Source organism: Notothenia rossii, assembly GCF_949606895.1.
Source record: "Notothenia rossii genome assembly, chromosome: 3".
Lineage (NCBI taxonomy): Eukaryota > Metazoa > Chordata > Actinopteri > Perciformes > Nototheniidae > Notothenia > Notothenia rossii.
Window position 1 is genome coordinate 56,344,129 of NC_136901.1, and position 23,809 is coordinate 56,367,937.

At 44.0% G+C, this 23,809-nt stretch overlaps 1 protein-coding gene and 1 long non-coding RNA gene across 2 annotated transcripts in view; one reads left to right on the forward strand and one right to left on the reverse strand.

The window, feature by feature from the left end:
* LOC307031642 (uncharacterized protein) overlaps positions 1 to 99 on the forward strand; it is a 3,774-nt gene extending 3,675 nt beyond the window's left edge. The window contains exon 3 of the mRNA XM_079668918.1: positions 1 to 99. This exon is cut by the window's left edge and continues 550 nt beyond it. The gene's annotated coding sequence lies outside the window, so the exon portion shown is untranslated.
* Positions 100 to 17,108: 17,009 nt separating this feature from the next.
* On the reverse strand, positions 17,109 to 19,161 carry LOC307031645. The gene is made up of 3 exons (XR_013806041.1): positions 17,942 to 19,161; positions 17,715 to 17,813; positions 17,109 to 17,277 (listed from the first exon to the last, which is right to left on the reverse strand). It is a non-coding gene; the product is annotated as an uncharacterized lncRNA (long non-coding RNA).
* Between the last annotated feature and the right edge of the window lie 4,648 nt (positions 19,162 to 23,809).

The following is a 23,809-nucleotide window of genomic DNA, read 5'->3' on the forward strand; positions in this document are numbered from 1 at the left end:
GGATTAATACAAGCTCAAATTTAGCATGGAATAAAATGTGTGACATCAAATAAATGAATTTTAAATGTATGCAATTGTATATACTTACTGGTTAAGAAATGTGGTGATGTCCTCATACGCAGGTTCCAGGCAGGCATCATGCAGACGATCCAGTTCAGTTTCCAGGTACTTGCAGAAAGGAGTGGCCCAAGGGCGTTGACTGGTTGCTCTGTAGTGATGAACTGAACCAGCCTTTCTTGGAGATCACGGGATGCTGCTCCGGTAACTCTCATCTCCATAGGAGACTCGGGTTGGTCCTCAGCGGCTGTTCCTGTCCTGGAAGGAGGTCTCGGTGTAGGGTAGCCAGTGTACTTCTTGTTGGGCTCCCTGGATTTGTCTGTAAAACTGTTGTCACTCCCAGCCAGCTCATCCGTCTCAGCCAGGGCCAACTTTTCCTTAAACTGCAAAGACAAAAATAGAAAACAAACATAAGTACATTTGAAAGTTATATTTGGAAACAAAAATGTGGGAAATTGAACATTTTCGACAAAGTTCCATTTGAATTTAATTTCAATGATATACTCACACTAGCTGGTGTTTCCTTGTTGTGACGTCTGATGTGTGGCCTCAGAAACCCAAAGACCTGGCGGATGAACTTGTCACGGTCACTGTCATTCTCACTGGCCTCCTCAGCAAGGATGGGGTCTTCTTCGTCACCACTCGACAGACCATCACCAGACCTCTTCTGGGATTTCTTCTTGGGTTGGTCCTCCCGCAGCTTTGAGAATCGAGTCCTCTGTGTTTGGTATCATTTCAGAATTGAATGATCTGCAATGACAGAAATCAAAACAAATAATTAGTCCAATCATTGAAATGTTCATTGGCAGCAATGTATGTGAAGTATCTGAAATAGATTTCAAATATTTGAAAGTAATTGAAATGTACATTTTGTTCTACTTACAATCCAACCTGTACTCCGCAGCCTTTCCCTCCCATAGGTGCCTCTTTAATGCCTTCTCTTTGTACTGTTTGTCCTTCATGTCATACAGTAGCTTACTCTTCACCCAGCAAGCGTTTGCCTCCTCCTGCGCCTCTGTATGATACACCAGGGGGTGGGTTCTCCTTCTGGGCCTTACCTTTCCCTTTGTCGCCCTTGCCCACTTTAGGCTTGCACTTCCCTGCAGGGAGGGCGGGGGAGACTGACTCATCTGAAAAGATACCAAATGGAAAACAAATTAAGTACATGCAGGACAACAATGTATGAGAATATATATAACAAAATCAATTACCCCTCTTGCCCTCCATCCAGGGTTCAAGTTATGTAGGAGCCAATGGGAGCTGAGCTCCCATAAGGAGAGGTCTGAGCTCCCACGGACGCAGTGAAACTATACGTCTGTGGGGGTCGCTAATACATTACAAACAACCATTATTTTAATCACAAATAATGCATGTGTCAATGTAATGAGTATTTTTTACGTTAACGAGGTAAATAGGCTAAAAGAAAAACATGCTTTCCAAAAGAACTACGCATCGTATTCTCTCTTGAATGACAATATGCCTGCACTGCACCTCCAAGGTGCGCAATACATTATTACGCAATCTATGCCGATGATGTGTGTGTGTGTAGTTGAACCTTTTCATATTTAAGTTTGTAGCAAGTAGAGAGAGGGCTGCTGCTGCGTGTGAGTGTTTGTGGGTTCGTGCGTGCGTGCGTACCCACACACACTCACGCGCAGTCAATCAATCAATCAATCAATGTTTATTTATATAGCCCAATATCACAAATGTTACATTTGTCTCAGTGGACTTCACAGTTTGTACAGAATATCAGTATGACAATACGACACCCTCTGTCCTTAGACCCTCACATCGTACAAGGAAAAACTTCCAGAGAAAACCCCACAGTTTAAAGGGAAAAATGGGAGAAACCTCAGGGAGAGCAACAGAGGAGGGATCCCTCTCCCAGGACGGACAGACGTGCAATAGATGCCGTGTGTAAATTGAAAAGATAATACATTTGCAACATAGGTAGTCCAAATGTTTTGAAATGCATGTGTGTATAATAAGAAGATGAATCCACGAGGATATCCATCCAGGACTTATGATCCAGGACCGCAGCCACGACTCAAGATCCAGGACTCGCAATCCATGACACAGGACCGCAGGATCATCCATGACTCCGGATCCCGGCGTATATAGACACCAAAAAGAAAGAAATTTGGGGAAGCTGGGTTAATCGGAACATGAGAGTACACAGGTATAGACAGAGAGAAGGAAGAAGTAAGATGTCCCCCGACAAACTAAGCCTATATCAGCAAAACTAGGGGCTGAATCTAATCAGCCCTAACTATAAGCTTTATCAAAAAGGAAAGTCTTAAGCGCACTCTTAAAAACGGATAGGGTGTCTGCCGTCCGAACACAAACTGGAAGCTGATTCCACAAAAGTGGAGCTTGATAAGAAAAGGCTCTGGCTCCCATTGTACTTTTAGAGACTCTAGGAACAACCAACAACCCTGCATTCTTGGAACGCAATGCCCTAGTAGGACAATAGGGTATAATGAGTTCTTTAAGGTAAGATGGCGCCTGCCCATTAAGGGCTTTGTAGGCGAGAAGAAGAATTTTAAATTCTATCCTGTGTTCTATAGGGAGCCAGTGTAAGGCAGCCAGAACAGGAGTAATGTGGTCCCTTTTCCTAACTCTGGTTAGTACACGAGCTGCAGCATTTTGAATCAGCTGAAGCGACTTGACTGACTTCTTGGTACACCCTGATAATAAGGAGTTACAATAATCCAGCCTTGAAGTAACAAATGCATGGACTAGTTTCTCTGCATCGTTTTGAGGCAAGATATGCCTGATTTTTGCAATGTTACGTAGATGGAAGTAGGCGGTCCTTGAAATTGATTTTATGTGGGTGTTAAAGGATAAATCCTGATCAAATATAACACCAAGATTCCTTACAGTCTCACTGGAGGCCAAATTAATGCCATCCATAGTTAATATATCTTTAGATAATTTGTTTCGTAGATTCTTCGGGCCAAGTACAATAACTTCAGTTTTGGTCGTGTTTAACATCAAAAAATTTAAGGTCATCCACGTTTTTAAGTCCTTGAGGCAGTCTTGAATTTTATTTAGATGATTAATTTCATCAGGCTTGATTGATAAATATAGTTGAGTATCATCCGCATAACAATGAAAGTTTACAGAATGATTCCTTATAATATTGCCTAACGGAAGCATATATAGGGTGAACAAAATAGGTCCAAGCACTGAGCCCTGTGGCACTCCATGGCTAACTTTGGTTTGCATGGAAGATTCATCGTTGACACGTACAAACTGAGAGCGTTCAGATAGATAAGACCTAAACCAGCCTAAAGCAGTTCCCTGTATGCCAACTAAGTGCTCTAGTCTTTGCAATAGGATATCATGGTCGATAGTATCAAATGCAGCACTAAGATCGAGTAAGACAAGAATAGAAACAAGTCCCTTGTCAGAGGCTATTAGAATGTCATTTGTGACTTTAACCAGAGCTGTCTCTGTGCTATGTTGTGTTCTAAAGCCAGACTGAAAATCTTCAAATAAATCATAGTTTCTTAAGTAATCACACAGCTGTTTTGCGACTGCTTTCTCAAGAATTTTTGAGAGGAACGGAAGATTAGAAATAGGTCTATAGTTGGCTAAAACCTCTGGATCGAGGTTGTGCTTTTTAAGAAGCGGTTTTATCACTGCTACTTTGAATGATTTTGGAACATAGCCTGATAATAAAGACATATTCATAATATTTAATAAAGAAGTGCTAATTAATGGAAAAACTTCTTTTAACAGCTTAGTTGGAATCGGGTCTAAGATACACGTTGATGGTTTAGAAGAGAGAATCATTGAATTTAATTGTTCAAGGTTTATGGCTGAAAAGCATTCTAGTTTACTATCTAGTGTAATATTATTAGAACTTACGTTTCCGGGAGCTGTTGATAACACTATACTGGTCAAAGGCAAGAGGTCATTGATTTTGTTTCTAAGAGTAACAATTTTATCGTTAAAAAAGCACATAAAATCATTACTACTGAGTGCTATGGGAATAGAAGGCTCAGTCGAGCTGTGGCTCTCTGTCAGCCTGGCTACAGTGCTGAAAAGAAATCTTGCATTATTCTTATTCTCATCTATTAATGAAGAGTAGTATGCTGCTCTCGCTTTACGCAGTGCTTTCTTATATTCATTGAGAGTAATATGCCAAATTAAACGAGATTCTTCAAGTTTAGTGGAACGCCATATCCTTTCAAGTTGTCTCGACTTTTGCTTTATTTTGCGGGTTTCGGCATTATGCCATGGAGCTAATCTATGTTGTTTTATTTTCTTCTTTTTCAAAGGAGCAACAGAGTCTAATTTTATTCGCAGCGCATCTGTAGCACTATCAACAACATGATCAATTTGGGGTGGTGTACATTTTGTATAAGTTTCCTCCCCTACATGCAGACATGCTATCGAGTTAAGTATTGGTGGAATCTCTTCCTTAAATTTGGCTATAGCACTAACAGATAGGTTTCTGCTGCAGGAGCTTTTGGCTAATGCTTTGTAGTCTAGTAACAGTACTTCAAAAGTTACTAAGAAATGGTCGGATAAAGCAGGATTATGCGGTTCGACTAATAGTTGCTCAATTTCAATACCATAAGTCAGAACAAGGTCAAGAGTGTGATTATAGCAGTGGGTTGGTTTATTTACACTCTGACAGAAACCAACAGAATCTAATATAGAGTTAAATGCAACAGTAAGGCTATTTTTATCATCGTCAACATGAATATTAAAGTCACCTACGATAATTACTTTATCTGTTTTAAGTACCAAAGCTGATAAAAACTCAGAGAATTCTGATAAGAATTCTGAATAAGGACCTGGTGCACGGTACACTGTAACAAATAAGATTGGCTGCAAAGTTTTCCAGGTCGGATGCGTAAGACTGAAAATGAGGCTTTCAAAGGAGGTATAATTTAATTTTTGTTTAGTATTGATAAGTAAACTTGAGTCAAAGATTGCTGCAACTCCACCTCCTCGGCCCGCGCAGCAGCAGACTCCCCATAGGGCGCAGTTTATAACTCGAAGCCTGCCCCCATCCATACTAAAAATAAGTTAGAAATATTTACCTTCATCCTCCGAGGATTCGGGATGTCTGTTACGACGAGGAGAAGGTGAATGCTGCCGAGACTCTTCGGACTGCTGAGGAGACCTGGAACCCTCTGGGGGCCGCTCTGGAGTTTTAGTTGGCCCGACTTTCTTGCATTTCCTCCTCTTTCTCTCTCCGGTTGCAGACTCAGTGCTGTGTTCTTGGACCTCGGTTTCCTCTTCTGAGTGTATTTAACAGCCAGCTTCTTCCGTCTGCCTCTCCCTGCCTTGGGTGGCATGTTAACGCAGAATTGAAGTAGAATTTATCTTGTGTTCTGCTCCCAATAATCTCCGATCAAGAATTTGATTTCCCACACGGCCGAAGCTTCTGTAGGCACCCTACGTGCTTCGGCTGTTGCTTCGGCTGTTGCTTGGCCGATGACCAAGTTCGGCCCATCTTCGTGCGAAATTCACAATTCCATATTCGTGTGTCCATCGGGAGTCCATTTCGGGACAGTGTGACAGGGGCTTTAGTGGCAGCTACCTTTTTATTCTCAAATGAATTTAAGAGAGTAAAACAGATAAGTTTAGGCTTTACAGTATGCTCACTCCTTCTCCAACCAGATATAGTAGCACCTCCATGAAAAATATTTTTTGGAGAAAATACGACTCAAGAATTCATTTCTGTGTCAGGCAGCTATCACCTCATGGTTTATATATTCTATTTCTAGTCAGACAAGATCCATAGGTTCCACATACTGTATGGGCCAATCCAGACATTTCTTTTTTTATTTTGGATGTTGTCAAGTTTTTCTTCACTACATGAAATATTCATGATGGATGTTCCAGGCAGTAAGAGAAGCTGTCCGTTAGAGTCTTGCAAATATGTTCATGACAAACCTGATGAAGGCATCACCACATCCTCAGAATGTAATTTCATCATCAAACTTTGTGGATTATTGATTTGATTTTCACCAAATGTCTGTTTTAACAAGTACATGTTGGACGTTTTCAAACAATCTGCAGAAAAAACATATCCTGAACGGCAGTCATGTTGAAGTCATGATTAATCCTTGAGTTATTAAATCTATCGTTCAGACTAGAGATCAGTGGGGATCATACTACTTTATATTACAGTATAAGAAGTTCAAGCATAGGAACTCATCATGAATGCATGTGAAGATTTTGATGAAAAGTTAAGTGTACTAAGTCTGACATTACAGTTACTAGACTAATCGGCTCACTTGGGAACAGGCTTAGGAGGTTTACTTTAAACATTTATTTTGTGACCATATTCATGCGAAAAAATGTATCAGTTACCTTATTCAACTATCCAAATATTAAAATAATGTAAGGCAAGGCAAGTTTATTTTTATAGCACCTTTCAGCACACAGCAATTCAAAGTGCTGCTATGGTAACCCTATTTATTTCCGCTACCTTTGGAATACCTCAATATCAGACCCAATGCAAATAAGACAAGAGAAGAAAATATATATAGGATGGCTTTTACATAAGTGTATTCTGTAAAACTACAGAAAGAAAAATGTCTACAAAATATTAATTTTTTTGTATTTCCTTTATATTTTTAACTTTTTGTTACAGATTTTTTTTTTAAGTACCTTTATCAGAATGTCAATATCCAAAATGTATCCAAATAGTTGATTTACAAATGCTATTTTAGTTTACCTTGGTAAAGCAAGCTGTAGTTGTGTTTAATAAATCAGTGTCCAGCTACTGCACATGCAGCAGCTTTACAGTAGAGCAGGGCTATTCAATTACACATTCAGTTGGGCCAGATTTTAGAACTACAAAATTCAGCTGGACCAGACATTCAGCGGCCTGTAAAAAGCGGGTAATGGCACATTTTAAACCAACACATATTATTGCGATGAAAAACATGCCATTTTTATTCATTGTTCATCTAACAAAGGTACGTCAAAAAGTGCATAAAAACACAACAAATTAGCATTAATTTAACAGAATCTGAAGAAGTCAAATATTCAGGTTATTTTTTTTGAACCAGGCACATCACAAAGTGCATTTACTGAATACAATAATAGCAGTCTTAATAAATGTCCTCACATACAAAGAAACAGCTAAAGAGCTCCAATGCAACACAAAGAGGTAGTACTGTAGCAATACTATTTTTTCACTTTTCAAGTAATAACAAAAAAATCATACGTTTTGGTCACATTTGACCCAGACACATTACAAAGTGCATTTAAATGAATACAGAAAGAACTGTCAAACCCTTCAGTGCACAAACCCATAACAAGGGATAAGGGTAACTAACATGTGAATGAATACTACACTACACGTCGACTATAGTGAACTAGGTGCTTACTATCACCTCATTTGTGATTTGTCATCGGTGACTTTTTCAAGGAGAAAGGGACATTTTTAGTTTTGAACAAGACTAGTGATTTTTGGCTCATATGATGTCAATGCAATCCTAAAACATTGTTGAAGAGTGCTGTCAGTCAGGGAGCAGCAAGTGCTACTTTTGATTGAGTTCATCTGTGAAAAGCTTGATTCACATGTGTATGTTGATCCAAACATACTGAGCACACAGATCGTTACTTTCTGAACGTTAGGGAACTGCTGTTTTTTGACATCACTCCAAAACTTCGCTGGCCCGTTAGTGCGCTGCATGTCAATAAATTCCAGTGTATATTTCCCCTTATCGATGCAGGGGACCACTTCCTTTGCTCTGGTTGATACGTCCCCTTCTATTGCAACAGTGAAGTGGTCTCTGGCAAAGCCCATCACCTCTGTGGGCAGAGCAAGTGCATCCAATCGACCGGCAAAGTTCTCTTTCACCTCGCAATGAAATCTGTCCATCACATCCGTGATTTGTGCCGGGGATGTGATTTGTTTGTGGAGCGTCGGAAAATGCAGCATCCGACCCGTGCTCAAGTCGGTCGCGAAAAGCTCCAGCTTGACTTGGATCTGCTCCACAAGATCAATGACCGTTTTGTCTCTGTTTACGCTTCAGAGTTGAGAGAGACATGTTTTAGAGTTGCTATCATAGGACCACCGTTACTAACACCACTAGATGCACTTTCACAAAACGTGCTTGGTGCAGCGCCATATAGATAGAAGAGTTACGACAGCGGAAGTCCAAAAACGGTTATCGTCACGTGGTTCATGTAGACGAGGATCGTTCCCCGGAAGTTCATGGCGGGCAATGTGAATGCATTGATAACAGGAGATAGAACTACGATTTTTGGTAATTATTAGTGAATAAAGGTTTTGATTTGCAATATGTATTCAACAAATCGATATGTGTATGTATTTACATCAATATGTTTAAAAAAATTAAATAGAATTTGCTAATATTAATTGATAATATTAGGATTAGTGTGAACAACTAGTTTACATGTTAGGCTAACAGTGCCTTGGTTAAAGAGCCTGTTGCTGTTTATAGCTTTGAATTCTTTAAAACCAATATTATCTTCTTAAACTTGTATGGTAGTCAGGAGCATCACTTTCTAATGTTTATTGATATATTTAGAGGGAGGGGATCTAAAGGGATGCTTCAAAATTCAGATTAGATTCATTTCTACCATTTTCTTAAATTCATGGTAGTTTCAGTAATCCCATGGTAATTGAGGACACAAGTTATCTAAATCAGTTGTTCTCAAAGTGGGGTCCGTGACCCCCGGGGGTCCGTGGCACTCTGCCAGGTGGTCCGTGAAAAGTTTTCAGATTCATTTATTAAAATTATCATGATATCATTTTTTTTTCTTTTTACAACAGGCTTCATAGTTCAACAAATAATATTTTATTTTTTTAATCTAAAATAGTTCATAGATTACGTTCTAATCTAACAAATCTATACATTTAAAAATCAAGCGCGTCACCCATTACCATGGAAACAACAATAACTATAGGTTACTTACGTAACCCCAGTTCTCAGAGTAACATGAAGTGAGATGTCTCACTATGGGATGCGCCTCAACGCGTATGCACCAGAAGCATCAATCTCATTACGCCAATCCTGATTGGCTGGTGATCTTGACGCCAACGTCAGGGAATCCACCAACCCTATAAGTAGCTTGCGCCACGACGCAGGCGTCATTCAAAATAAGCACCTCTTCTCGCTTCGCCTCAGCAAGAAGGGCCGTCAGGTGAGACATCTCACTTCATGTTACTCTGAGAACTGGGGTTACGTAAGTAACCTATAGTTCTCATTCATAACACTCCGTTCGATGTCTCACTATGGGATATTGAGACTCCCGCATTGCCAGACATGCTTATCTCGAAAATCACCAACACAAAAACAGAACTTAACAGGTAGAACCCTGTCCCAATACGGGGCCCAGCACTGCGCGGGCCACACTTGGAGCAGAAACATCTAGCCTGTAAAAGCGGACAAAAGTGAGCGGCGAGGACCAGCTCGCTGCTGCACAAATGTCTTGAATGGAAACACCCTTGAACAAAGCCCAGGATGTAGCCAATCCACGAGTAGAATGAGCGCGCAGGCCCGTTGGTGCCTGCAAACCCTGGCTCGTATAAGCCAGAGCAATCGCCTCCACAATCCAGTGGGAGAGCCGTTGCCTGGTAACGGGCTTGCCCTTATGAGGGTTAGCCCAAGATACAAAGAGTTGGTCATTGCACCGAAACTCTTTCGACCTGTCCATATAAGTGCGCAAAGCACGAACCGGGCAAAGCAAATTCGGCCGCTGTTCCCCAGAGGAACCTAGCGGTGAAGGAAATGCCTCAAGGTCAATGGGAGTGCATGAGCCAACCACCTTAGGCACAAAGGCCGGGTTGGGCTTCAGCAATACTCTCGTTTGCCCCGGGGCAAACTGAGTACACGAAGGATGCACAGAGAGCGCGTGAATATCACTGACTCGTTTGGCAGATGCCAGAGCCAGTAACAACACTGTCTTCAGTGACAGGTGCTTCATGTCAGCGTCTTCCAGGGGTTCAAATGGAGCTCGAGCGAGCCCATCTAAAACCACTGTCAAGTCCCACAGGGGCACCAATGACCTGGAAACGGGGAGGAGCCGGCGAGCCCCTTTCATAAAACGGCAGACCAAGGGATGTTGGCTAGCCGTCTTTCCCCCAAAGCCCACATGGCATGCGGCAATAGCAGCCAGGTACACTTTGATCGTGGAGAAAGCTCTGTGTTTATCAATCAGATCCTGTAGAAATGATAGAATCACACCGACAGGGCATTGAAAAGAGATGTGTTTCTTTTGAAGACACCACTCCTCAAACACCCTCCACTTACAGTCATAGAGAGACCTGGTGGACGAAGCTCTTGCACTCTGAATAGTGTTTATCACTTCCTGAGGGAGCCCCACTGTACTCAGGTTATACCACTCACGGGCCAGGCCCATAGCGCCAGGCGCTCTGGGTGTGGGTGAAAAATCATCCCCCCCGCCTGAGATAGTATGTCCCTGCGTAGCGGGAGCTGCCACGGCTGTCCGCACAGCAGCTGATATATCTCCGCCAGCCAGTACATTGCAGGCCAGTGTGGAGCTATCAGGATCAGTGTGTGGCGTTGTTCTCTCACTCTGGCCAGAGTTGGAGGTATTAGAGCCAGGGGTGGGAACGCGTACAGAAGGGCCGGGGGCCAAACGTGCGCGAGCGCGTCCACGCCTAACGGTGCATTTAGATCGCGCATTGAAAAGAACAGCTGACATTGAGCATTTTCTTTTGATGCGAACAGATCTACCGCGGCCCGGCCGTAACGCACCCACAGCTGACTCACAATCGTTGGATGTAGAGTCCAGTCTGCGTATAGTGGTGCACCTCTGGACAGCAGATCTGCCCCGAGGTTCATCACTCCCGGTACGTGTGTCGCTCTCAGAGAGAGGAGACGTCCGCAGCTCCATAAGATCAGTTTGCGTGCCAGCATGTGTAACTGTAGAGAACGCAAACCCCCTTGGCGGTTTATATACGATATTGTGGTCGTGTTGTCTGTCCTCACGAGGACATGATGTCCCCTGAGAAAAGGCAGAAAGCGTCTTAGGGTGAGAAACACCGCTAAGAGCTCCAGATAATTTATGTGTGACCGTTGGAGGTCTCTGCTCCAGAGACCCCTCACAGGTCGACCTTCGTATATGCCCCCCCAGCCCGTCAGACATGCGTCCGTGGTGACCACCTTCCGCGATAAGACAGCACCCATAGGCATGCCTCGCACCAGGAAAGTCGGGTGCAGCCAGTGGCGTAGCGCCGTTACGCAGTGCACAGTGACCATCACTCTCCGCGCGCCATGACGCGCGGGGTTTAGTCTGAGGGCAGCTACCCAGCGCTGAAATTCCCTCATGTGTAAGCGGCCCAGACGTACTACTAGGATGGCTGACGCCATGAGCCCCAGTAACCGCAGACACGATCTGAAGAGAACATATTTGCGTGGCTGGAAACGAGCGAGGCAAGCCCTGAAGGCTCTCACTCTCTCCGCTGACAGGCGGGCTGTGAAGGGCACCGAGCTCAGGCGTAAGCCCAGGAAGAGCACCGACTGGGCTGGGGACAACATGCTCTTTTCTGTGTTTATTACAAAACCCAGGTCGAGCAGGTGTTTCATGAGGATATTCGTCTGCATAATAGCCTCCTGCTCCGACTGTGCCAGAAGGAGCCAGTCTTCTAAATAGGTTGCCAGGCGAATACCCTGTTGTCTTAACGGGGCTATCGCTGCTTCCGTACATCGCACAAACACCCGTGGGCTGAGAGACAGACCGAAGGGAAGCACTCTGTACTCGTAACAGACACCCTGAAAAGCGAACCTCAGATATTTCCTGTGTGGATAATATACTGGGATGTGAAAATACGCGTCTTTCAGGTCGATTGATGTGAACCAATCGTCCTGACGCACGAGACGCAGCAGGGATGTGTGAGTGAGCATCCGGAATTTGTATTTTCTGAGATACCCGTTCAGAGCCCTTAAATCTAGGATGGGGCGAATTCCATTCCCTCCCCGTTTGGGAACGAGGAAATATTTGGAATAGAAGCCGCTCTGACTCCGTTCGGAGGGTACGATGGATATGGCTTTCTTTTCTAGTAGCGAGAGAATCTCCTGCTCTAGAATGTGAGCCGACGCTCCCCAGGCATGTGATTGCACAATGCCCGAGAAGCGAGGGGGGGTGACAGCGAATTGGAGTCTGTAGCCCCGTGATATCGTCTTGAAAACCCAAGCAGAGCATGTGAGCATTTTCCACCTTTCGCTCCTCAGAGCGAGCGGGGATGTCACCATATCTCTGTTGTCTGCACCCTGTGACCGCATTGGTTGTGTTATGGCGCCCTCTAGTGTCTGAACACGGTGGCGCTCTAGGGTAACAACCTCGGTCGACACTGCGCATGCGCGCGGTGATGGTGCGTTCACAGACCCGGCCACCGTCCGCATTCCGAGAGAGGCGTTCATAGCCACTCTCAGAAGCGGGGCAGTCACCTGACTGTTTATTGACATTATTATTTGTCTTTTTAATATTTTCGACTGTGCCCTTGGCTTTAAGCCTGGAAGCAACAGTGGCAAACATTTTATTTTTAGACCCTTGTGTGTGTTTGTGTGACTTGAACGACTGGCAGGAACTGTTGTCAGTGTTGTGAAGTCTGCTTCCCTCATGGCGCGAACTGGAGGATGACGTGCGGTCATCACCCGAGGCGGCGGGAAGGCGGGAGCGTGGTTGTCCCCCGGAAACACATGGGTACTGGATACGTGCGGAACACGATCCAGGGCTGAAAGAGAACAGGAAACCTCCAGCCCTTTCCCCGAGGGGGGGAGGGAAGGCTGTCAGGCTGCCCTCTTCTTCTTCCTCGCCTGGTGACTGAAAGTCTGGGTCGGCGGCGCCTGTGTGGCTGCTGCCGGGACCGGGGACTTTCTTGGCCAATTCGTCCGCGCCTCGCGTCTCGGTGGGAGACCGGGGGCGGGCTGTGGCTTCTGCCATCTCGGGACCTTGAACAGGGCCGAGTGCGGGGTAGCCTGGGAGAAGGTCCGTCGCAGGACCGTTGGGGGCGGCGGCTGGGCTTTCCGAGGGAGGCAAAGCTGGAGAGCTTCATCCTCCTTCTTCTTGGCCTCACACCGTTGTTGCATGGAGGCAAGAGCGGAGCCGAATATGCCCTCAGGGACGATTGGCATGTCCAACACGTCCTCCTTTTCCCGGTCGGGGAGGTTTGTCAGGTTCAGCCATCTGGCTCTCTCCTGCACCACCATCATCCCTAGCGATTTGCCTGTGGCCTGGACTGCACAGCGCTGTACGCGGAGGCAAATGTCTGTGATCGCCATGATCTCCTCCCACACGGCCGGTTCAGGTTTCACCGTCATGTCCGCACACAGCTCCGCTTGGTACGCGGTTAGCATGGAGGAGACATTCAGCGCCCTGACGGACAAAGCAGCCGCTTTGTAGGCCCGTTCAGTCATTGCGGACTGGAACCGGTCCGCCTTTGTCGGCAGTGTGGGGTTCCTGCTCGGGGCCGCCGACAACCGCGGTTGGAGGTGGGCTGCCACAAGCGGCTCCATAGGAGGCATGCGGAGTAACCCGAGCTTCTCCATGCCCTCACAGTCCAGAGAGGAGGCTCCCTGGATTGGGGCCTTGCTGCTGAAGGGGCGGTCTCTCCAGGAGACCGACACCTCGTCCAGCAGCTCTGGAAATACGGGGAGAAGTTGCCTGGTCAGCCTCGCGGCTTGGGGCAAGTTCTTTCCCTCGTATCTAGACCTGGAGTGCTCTCTGGCCGCTTCAGGCCAGGGGATGTCCAGCTTGGATGCAGCGCGTTGGCACACGGCCTGCAGGTCCATGCTGAGGCGGGGGAGCGGTGGCTCGCCTTCGCCCGGGGAGGCGGACATGGCCCCAGGCTTGGCAGCCTGGGCAGACGAGACGAAGATGTCATCTTCGCCCTCGTCTGAGTCGGAAAGAAGAAACTCCGGGGCGTATTCTCCTTCCTCCTCCTCATAGTCCAGCTCCAGGACATCCTCCGCGGGTGAGACCATGGTGAGGTCCAGTTGGGAGCCCCAGCTTGACACAGCACGGGGCCCCCTTCCCGCGGCTGCCGCCGCCACCGAGTCCCAGCTTGACACAGCGCGGGACCCGGCACCCGTGGCGGTCGCCACCATGCCCTGCTCGCCGGCCGGCGAGTTTACAGGCATGAGGAGGTCTCGGACCGGCATGCTAGCTTGGCGTGCTAGCCGGCGGCGGCGGCTTTTGGCGGTAAAGCGGGAACAATGCCCGCACGCGCCGGGGTTGTCGATAGCCTCCTGGGCATGTTGCAGCCCGAGGCAAGACGAGCAGACCTGGTGTGAGTCAATACTCGATATCTTTAGCCCGCAGCCGCAGAGCCGAGCCTCCGACACTCCGTCTCCTCTGGTGTGAGGGAGGGAAGAGTCCATCCTAGCTAGCCTTGGTGCGGCGTAGAAGGGACAAACGAGCAACAGGCGTGTTACCGTTTGCGGGAAAAAATCCAAAAACCTTACCGTTATCCGTTGGAAAAAAACGGCAGGGTAGATTCTGATATTAACTGGAGCGTTAATAAAGGGAATTCCCGTGCGAAGCAAAAGTAGCTGGCGAGCGTCCGTCGACCGAAGGTTAGCTTCGTAAATCAGTCTGTGGACCGTTAAGCTAGCTAGCTACTGATCTTTCTCGAGATGTGCTCCGAAGCGAGAAGAGGTGTTTGAATGACGCCTGCGTCGTGGCGCAAGCTACTTATAGGGTTGGTGGATTCCCTGACGTTGGCGTCAAGATCACCAGCCAATCAGGATTGGCGTAATGAGATTGATGCTTCTGGTGCATACGCGTTGAGGCGCATCCCATAGTGAGACATCGAACGGAGTGTTATGAATGAGAACTGGTACGTCAGTCAGAGAGCGCCACTGCTAGCATCATAGAGATATAACACGGCTAGCATACTACGAAGATGGACAGATTTTTAAAATGACCGGTTACGGCTACAAATGAAGTAAATGAAAAACAAAAAAAAGTAAGGAAATACGTTGAGGAGTATCTCCAATATGGATTTATTGAAGTGGAAGGGAAACCGAAATGTCTGATATGCCTGCGGTGTCTTGCCAATGAGGCGATGAAGCCTGCCAAATTGAAGAGGCACCTCGAGAACAAGCATCCAGATTATGTAAAAAAAGACCGGGCTTTTTTTGAGAGGAAGGGCGAGGACTACCGCCAGGCGCCAGCAACAACAACGGATGGTTAATGTTACGTCTGTTTCTGCTAAAGAGCAGACGACGAATTTAGGACATGTCTGCTGATATCAAATCACAACTGCTGGAAAGACTGAGAGGGTCTAAATTCGTGGTTCAATTGGATGAGTCCACTGATGTGTCCGGCTCTGCGCGGCTCATCGCACTGGCGCGAGAGGAGAGGGAGAGCCGCAGAAGTGAGACTGACTGAGATTACTTTGAGCAACATGCATGGGAATAAGTTACAATATAATACATTTGTGTATATTTCTCGCTATTCAGATGGTCTGCTGCCTGGTGCTGCTGTTGCGCGTTGTGCAGTAGTGTCCTCTTTTCGCACCATGACATTATCAGTTATGAATTTGTTTTTCAATGCTTGAGAAAATGGACTTGTGGCTGAGAGCGTGTGAAAAATGTCAATTGTGTGAGAGTTGGCAGCCCTGTGAACTCTCTTGACATTATTATGTATGAAACTGCCAATCAGATTCATTTACTTATTAATCGAAGGTGCCGGAACGCTGTTCTGGTTCGTTCCAGCCCACTTTAACGTGTGTGTGTGTGTGTGTGTGTGTGTGTGTGTGTGTGTGTGTGTGTGTGTGTGTGTGTGTGTGTGTGGGTGTGGGTGTGGGTGTGGGTGTGGGTGTGTGTGTGTGTGTGTGTGTGAGCGCAACATAAATGTCAGATACTGTATGTTGCATTTATTGATTTAGTTTGATATGTGTGTCTTAACTTGCAGAGAGAAGCAATCAGCTTCATGGACTGCCTTGCATCACTCCAATCATTACAAGTAGTGGTTTGGGATTGTAGCAATGCAGTTGCAGTTGTTTTGCAATTTACTTGATATATGTTGCAATCCAGGCATGTGTTCAATTGTTTATAGCCTGCATTTATTTTTGTTATTAGACTTTTATAAATCATTTAATTTTAACTAAGAGTGAAACACTTGATGTGTTATCTTTGTGTGCGTGTGTGTGTGTGTGTGTGTGTGTGTGTGTGTGTGTGTGTGTGTGTGTGTGTGTGTGTGTGTGTGTGTGTGTGTGTGTGTGTGTGTGTGTGTGTGTGTGTGTGTGTGTGTGTGTGTGTGTGTGTGTGTGTGTGTGTGTGTGTGGGGGGGGGGGGGTGTGTGTGTGTGTGTTCTGAAATGCACTTCAAATGATCACTTGATTTCCCTTTGATATTTTGTTTAGGTACAGTGTTACTTGCAGCTAATTGATTGCTTGTTTTATGGGTATTCTGTGTTGAGATGGTGCAAATATTTTTAATACATATCTAATATATTTCTAATACATTGCTCTTGTGTTGTTCTTTCACATAACTAACACTATAGAAGTGTAAAAAATAGGCTATGTCAGATTATTCCAAGGGACATACATGTCAAGTCAAGTCAATTTTTATTTATATAGCCCAAAATCACAAATCAGAATGAGGGGGTCCTTGGTGTATTCTCTATCTTGTAAGGGGTCCTTGGCTGAAAAACAATTGAGAACCTCTGATCTAAATGACTAATGTCATCTTTATGGCTTTCAGAAATGACAGGAGACCGACAGGTGACTATCAAAGGACTAGCAGCAGCAGCAGCAGCATGATGATGATGTTAAATGTGTTGTTTTAGGAACATCCATTGCAAATACATGGAATTCAATAAACATTGAATAGCATATCATGCAGTTTGTCTGTGCCTTTTCCTCCGTGTTGTCCTGGTTTGCTGTGCTGCCTCCGAGTCGCCACCATGGTTTGCTGTGCTGCCTCGGGATGCTCAAATCGCTCAGAGAAAGGAGTACGAATGTACGGCTTCCCCACTGACACAGAGCGGAGGAAAAAATGGCTGGCTCAAGTCAGCAAGAGCAATTTCACGACCAACAGCAAAAAAATATGTGAGGTAATTATATACAAACACTGCATTTGCACTTTTTCACAAAACGAAAACCACACCATTGGGAAAGCTTAATGTTTTGTTTAATACAAAAAAACAGGGAAAGGCTTGAAAAACACAGAGTTGAGACTCAGGATGCAGGGTGAGGGTCTCAGTGCAGGTATTCAGGCTCCATTGAATCCCCCTCTCGTTCTTGTGCTGAAAGAGGGAGTAACAGACAGGAGAAAGGGTTATACACACCTATATAGCACACCTATTGGATGGGAAATTGCCTTGGGGAGATAAGGTGTGGTCTTTGTTCCCAACTGAAGTTATGGAACTTTATTATTTGTGAGTTTAACAAAGTATGACAAATGGCATCAGTAACAGATGTGATAAGAATTTCTATAAAGTTGTCTCACATTCTTGGTCATATTTTATATACAGTATGTAATGAGTATAACATGTCCAGTAAGTGTAAAGTGTTTTCTAATTCTGTGTATTCAACCACTATGGAATATGTATGTGGGCAGACAAAACTGAGTTGTTCTGTGTGTGAAGTAACCTCAACTCACTCCGCAGGCACATTTTGATGCAGACCAGTTTGTCAAGACAAAAAAGGGCAAGACTAGGCTGAGAGCAGAGGCTATACCCACCATCTTCGTGCATCGCCCTGTGGTCAAAAAGAGAAGGGCCCCTGCACCACGATTCACCCCGGGACCTGTATCTACAAAGCCCATAGCTCATGATCACAGCTATAGAGTGAAAGGTGACACAGGTATAATAAGTATGAACTCTTAGTAACAAAAGTCATATTTTTTTTTTTTAAGTGGTATAATATTTTAAATGTTCGAAAATCTACAGTGCCATGTCTTCTACTTACATTTGTCTCAAAGATTGAGGGAAGAAGGGATGAGGAGACTGAGAGAAAGGAAAGTGAGGGTGAAGAAAGAGAGGACATGGCTAGTGAGGAGAGACAGGGAGGGTGGACACCACCCACTCAGCCAGCAGCCAGTCAGCATATGAGGGAACCAGCAGCCAGTCAGCATACGAGGGAACCAGCAGCCAGTCAGCATACGAGGGAACCAGCAGGCAGTCAGCATACAAGGGAACCAGCAGCCAGTCAGCATACGAGGGAACCAGCAGCCAGTCAAACAGATCTATTAAAAAAATGAAAGAGAAAATGAAAGAGCCAAGAAGGAATCACCGAAAAAGCAAAGTCTGCACTAAGAAAAATCAGGAAGGAAAATGTAGCTCTCAAGAAAACAATGAAAATTAGGGACAACAAATATAAGAAAACGTTTTCAAAAGACCAACTTAAGGCATTAGGCAGACTCACCACAAAAGGGATGAAATGGAGCAATGAGACAATTAAGAAGGCTTTAAAAATTTGCTTTGCGTGCGGACCAACGGGTTACAAAACTCTGCAGGAATTGCAGATTCCCCTTCCAGGAATAAGGACACTGCAAAGAAGGATGCAATGTGTTAAGTTTGAGCCTGGTGTGTAACAGCTAACATCACTGCCCCTCCACCCGTAACATCACTGCCCCTCCACCTGCCAACATCACTGCCCTCCACCTGCCAGCACCCAGCCAGAGGAGCGCAAACAACAAAAACAAGCAAGGTGTCCCGTCATGTACCTGGAAGTTTGGGTTGGCAAAATGGAGTAAGAGAGGGACTTGAAAAACCTTGGTGGCTCTCTACTCATGTTGTTACAGTTGTCTTGGTTACAGCGCTCAAGTTTTTTTTTGTTGCCATTTCCACATCTTTAGAAAAGATGAAATAAATGAAGTGAAATCAACCTCTTCTCTGGAGAACAAACTTTGATTTCTCTATCTTGTGAGTTTGCAGTCTTGCAGTTTTGCTCCTCCACCTGTAACATCACTGCCCCTCCACCTGCCATACAGTAGGTTACTAACAAGATTACTTATAATACAGTTATAGAATACATGTTTAGTATGCTTACTTATATAAAACAGTAGTATTAAACTTACCTTGTGTTTTTTAATCTACTAATTTAGGGATAATCCACTGACATCCTTTAATACACATGTTAATTTGCATCAGATGTACTGATAATATCCGCAATATAAATCTTTACATTTCTTCTTACCTTTAAAAGTCCGTCACGAAGAGTCTATTATGCTGCAATTCTACAGCTCTGCTAGCCTTGGCGCTAACTTCCGGGGAACGATTGAGCGGCTCCACGATCCGCCATTGCTGTAAAACAGTGGTCCATTGGAATGAACGGAGATGATGTAACTCTCAGTCTATACGGCGCTGGTTTGGTGGTTTCTATGCAACGCGGAGTGTTGCATTCATGGTCTGTACTAGTGTAGGAATTTGGCTACGGGAGGCTGAGCCACTCGGGAGTTGGTTCTGGGCCGCATCTGGCCCGCGGGCCGCCATTTGACTAGGCCTGCACACAATCAGGAAAATATTTTGTATCCTGTAAAGCAGTTACATGTAATCCGTTACCAATGGTGAAACATGCTCCCCATTGATATCAGAACAGCCTAAAGTCTACACATCTTCTGTTAAAGACTGAAAACCCAAATGTCTCCAGCTTGGCCGGATGTTTTGTTAAAAGTAACAATGCCCAGAGTTTCAGTTAGCCTCAGATCCTGTGGTCCATTGGCCTGGCGTCTGACTAGAGTTGTTTCTCGCAATTCTGACCGACTAAAAGAACAAGCCCTGAGTAATTACTAGTGGCTTGTTGTCAGGTCATGTAGTCAATTTAAAAGATCAATGCCAAAAATTGTAAGGATGCTTCTTCTGGTCCAAGTCCGCATCGTCCCTCGGGCCAGCAGAGTCCTGTGTTCCTGATGTATGACTTTTTTAGTTTCGAGCAGATAGGATATTAGGAAACTGAAGCCTTCTGGAAGTAAAGGATGTCATTAGTCTCTGTGTAGGACTCAATCTTTCTGTTTTGGTGAAGAATATTATTTCTACAAGTTGTATACAGCTCTAAGTGACACCTTGTTTGTGAGAGTGTGCTCTCCTTGACCCGGCCTGCTGTAATCCCTCATGGCTGACAGCTGAGTTCAGACAGCTGATTCTGGGGCAGAGCTCTCGGGCCGCCTCCCTCACAGCTAAAAGCCATCATCTCTTCAATCCTCACCTCAAAGCAATCTATCCAGCCTTCAAAAGCCCCCTCCCCCTTTGGATGTGTGTGTTTGTGCCTTTCTATCTGTCTGTCTCTCAATCTCTGCACATGAATGCTTCTCCCTCTTTCATCTAGCTGTCTTCTTACTTCTCTCTCTATGTAGTCTTTCCCTTTCTCCACCTCGGGGTGACTCTTATTTGGCTTTGGATGATCACTCTCTTTTACTCTCTCTCTCTCATTCATCATCCCCTGCAGACTGCAGTAGTACACTTTGTGTTTTTCTTCTCATCAAGACGAATATGCGAACCAGGCCAAATGCTGAAATATATGCGGTGATATCAGCCTCAACGTGTTGAATGGGCAATTTTTTACGTGATTATAGAATTTCTTTAAATTATTATGATGACATTTTCGCAAATGGGCTGCACTCTGTGTTGTTTTCAGCACATTCATCTCATGAATCATGGGCTTCCAAGCTTTGCAACTCTAACTTTTTAGTGAGATATATATATAGAATGTAAATGTCAAAGTATTGCAAAACAAGACAGAGAGACTACAACAGCTAGCTAGCAGCTAAATGCAATCTAATATACTCACACAGGCAGTCCATTTTGATGTCTAGAAGGTGTGATGTTTCAGTGTTCACCATCTTTCTATTGCTAATTAGTGCTAAAGCCAAAGGGCAGCTGAGGCTGAGGGGAATGTAAGTCGTTTTCGGGGGGTTTGCGGTCATAGATCAAAATAATTCTGAACTGATGGCAGCGTGCCAAATCTTTAATTTAAAAAAGTCTTATTCATCCTGTTAGAAAGTGCACACGTTAATGTGATACTTTGATACGTGTATTTGTTGATATTATTAAACATTTGTAACTTCTGTATGTGGCGACAGTGTTTTTTTCCTCCCGTTTCTCTCGCCATTCTATGGCGGTAATGTATTTTACTTGTTGGCCTCGTGTAGAGCATCAAGCTAGCAGTAAGTCGTTGTGGATATGTTTGATTTGTGCATGAGTATTCATTTGATTGTGTAAAGTCAATTGTTACAGACAGCTTGAATAAATCCTCATTACTGGGAAACTCTATTTTCGTGTTCTCAAATTGGGAAACACACATCCATATCATACCAACTCTAACAACCTGATTTGCTGAAGACCCCTCTCCTTTATACATCATGCCTGGAACATAGAATACTGTACTAAAACATCAATATTATTTCAGTGCTAACTCTCACATTTCACTCAAACCAATGATGGTGCTAGTGTAGCTCAGTCAATGGAATCAGGACTTCTGATCAAAGACTCCTGGTGAGATTCAGCTTGTCTCTGACGACATAGAAATGGATAAGAAAGTGTAAACCTATAGCCTCGGCTTCAGACACAATATATAGCTGTCTTCCTTCCATTTGAAGTTATTAGCATGACTAAAAACTTGATTTTTGAAAGAGCTTTGTTGTGTAAAATGAAACCAACATTTTCAGACAAACCCAAATACAATACATTCTCATGCAAGTAGTATATCTTCTTTCTAAAAAAAGGATTGTAAAACTACATGCTGTTGAGGATAATAGTGTGGACTTCTCAACTTAAGGTTTCGATAGAGGCAAGGTCAACGTCTACAGAGACTTAAGCTGAACCACCATGTCTAAATGAAGGACTTTAATTGGGAGTTTGAAGAAAACGTCAGCGGTGGGTAAAACAGAAGGGTCAGCCATCTCCAACTGCAATCTCTGCTCAATCACTTTAGGTCTGAGAGAGATGAGTAAAGCTTCTCTCTTCTCTGCCACAGAGTTATATACAAGCGTGATGGTGGAAGACTTAATTTAAGTTTGCTACCGCTAAAGCCATGGCTGAGGAAGGTCACATCCATCTTTTCTTTATTTAACCTTTATTTAATGCTTGGAAAACAGTTATTGATGGAATTGTGTGCTCTGCAAGTGCTCAGATCACAAACATGAGGAGAAACACAAACAAGACGGAGCAAACAACTTTTGAGTTCTAGACAAACATTAATTATCTTTTAAAAAATAGAGGAAAAAAACTGGAATTGTTGAGTACACACATTGAAGACATATTGATCAATTTTCATGAATCATCCGTCCATTTGCTAACATTGGAGTAAATTAAATCTAAGAAGCTTGTATGTGCCAAAGAGAAATTATTTCAAATAAATAAGCACCAAGGAAAAAAGCTTTGAATTGGAGGGAGGTGCATGCCCAGCTAGCGGGGAACGTTCTCACAACTTTGGCTAACGTTACCTATTGGTTCTAACAAGGTTTTAAAGAAACGTTTTAATCTGATGTTCAAAGAACCTTTTTAGGATGTTTATTTGTTCAAATAATGTTCCTATAAGGTTTAAGGTTAACTAAGACATAACGTTTTAACTGCAACATTCAGAGGATGTTTTGAGGATGTTATTAAGGCCTGAGATGACAGAAAGTTTTTTTATAATTCCTTTAATGTGATATGTTAACAAAGGTGGAACGTTTTGCCCGCAACATTCTAAGGACGTGTTTTGAACGTTGTTGGGTAACACATTAAAGATGTTATTTATAAAACGTTCCCTCAATGTTACATGATAACAAATGAAGAACATTTTCAAAGCAACCTTCTGAAAATGTTTTCAGGATGTTATTGAGGCCTGAGATGAGAGAAAGGGTTGTATAAAAATGTTCCCTCAATGTTACATGATAACAAATGAAGAACATTCTCAAAGAAACATTCTGAAAATGTTTTCAGGATGTTATTGAGGCCTGAGATGACAGAAAGTGTTTTATAAAATGTTCCTTTAATGGGATATGTTAACAAAGGTGGAACGTTTTGCCTGCAACATTCTAAGGATGTGTTTTGGACGTTGTTGGGTAACACATTAAAGATGTTCTTTATAAAACGTTCCCTCAATGTTACATGATAACAATTGAAGAACATTCTCCAAGAAACATTCTGAAAATGTTTTCAGGATGTTATTCTTTTTTTATAAAACGTTGCTGTTATGGCAAATATTAACACGGTCATGGTCAACGTCAGATTTATTTCTAGAGCGCTTTAAAAAACAAACTTGTTGCATTTGTTTGAAAAGGATGTTTTAAAAAAAAGCTGATGTCACCATATTTTCTTTTTGAAAAAAACAAACAAGCACGTAATTCATGATAAGCTGTAAGCAGATATTGCATGTTTGCGGTGGCATGTGTGAGTTCCCAGCTACAGATGTAGCGATTCATTTCAGACAATTTGAAACGCGAGGGCCGTGATTGGTACGTGATCTGCCCTCGCTCAAGGGAAAACCTCCAGCTTGACTTGAGACCGCCCCCGTGATAGATAAATGTAATAATAATGAGGCCAGCTACAATGGATCATTGATCCACCAGGGGGTGCAGTGGGGTTCCACACTGGAGCTCATGTGAAATAAAGTCAGATACATTACGCTGGATGTACAGCGGAACTTTGTTAAGATCCATATGTCACGGATATCATACTACTGTGCTAAATAAGAGACATGTAATCATTTACAAAACATCACCATGTTGTTATTTAACAAAATTATTTTGTTATTCGAAAAAAACGAACGGGAGGAAATGCAGCCCGGCTCTCGATTTTTAATCCTAATTGAATCATCACCTTCACCACGATCATTTATGTTTATGTTCTCCGA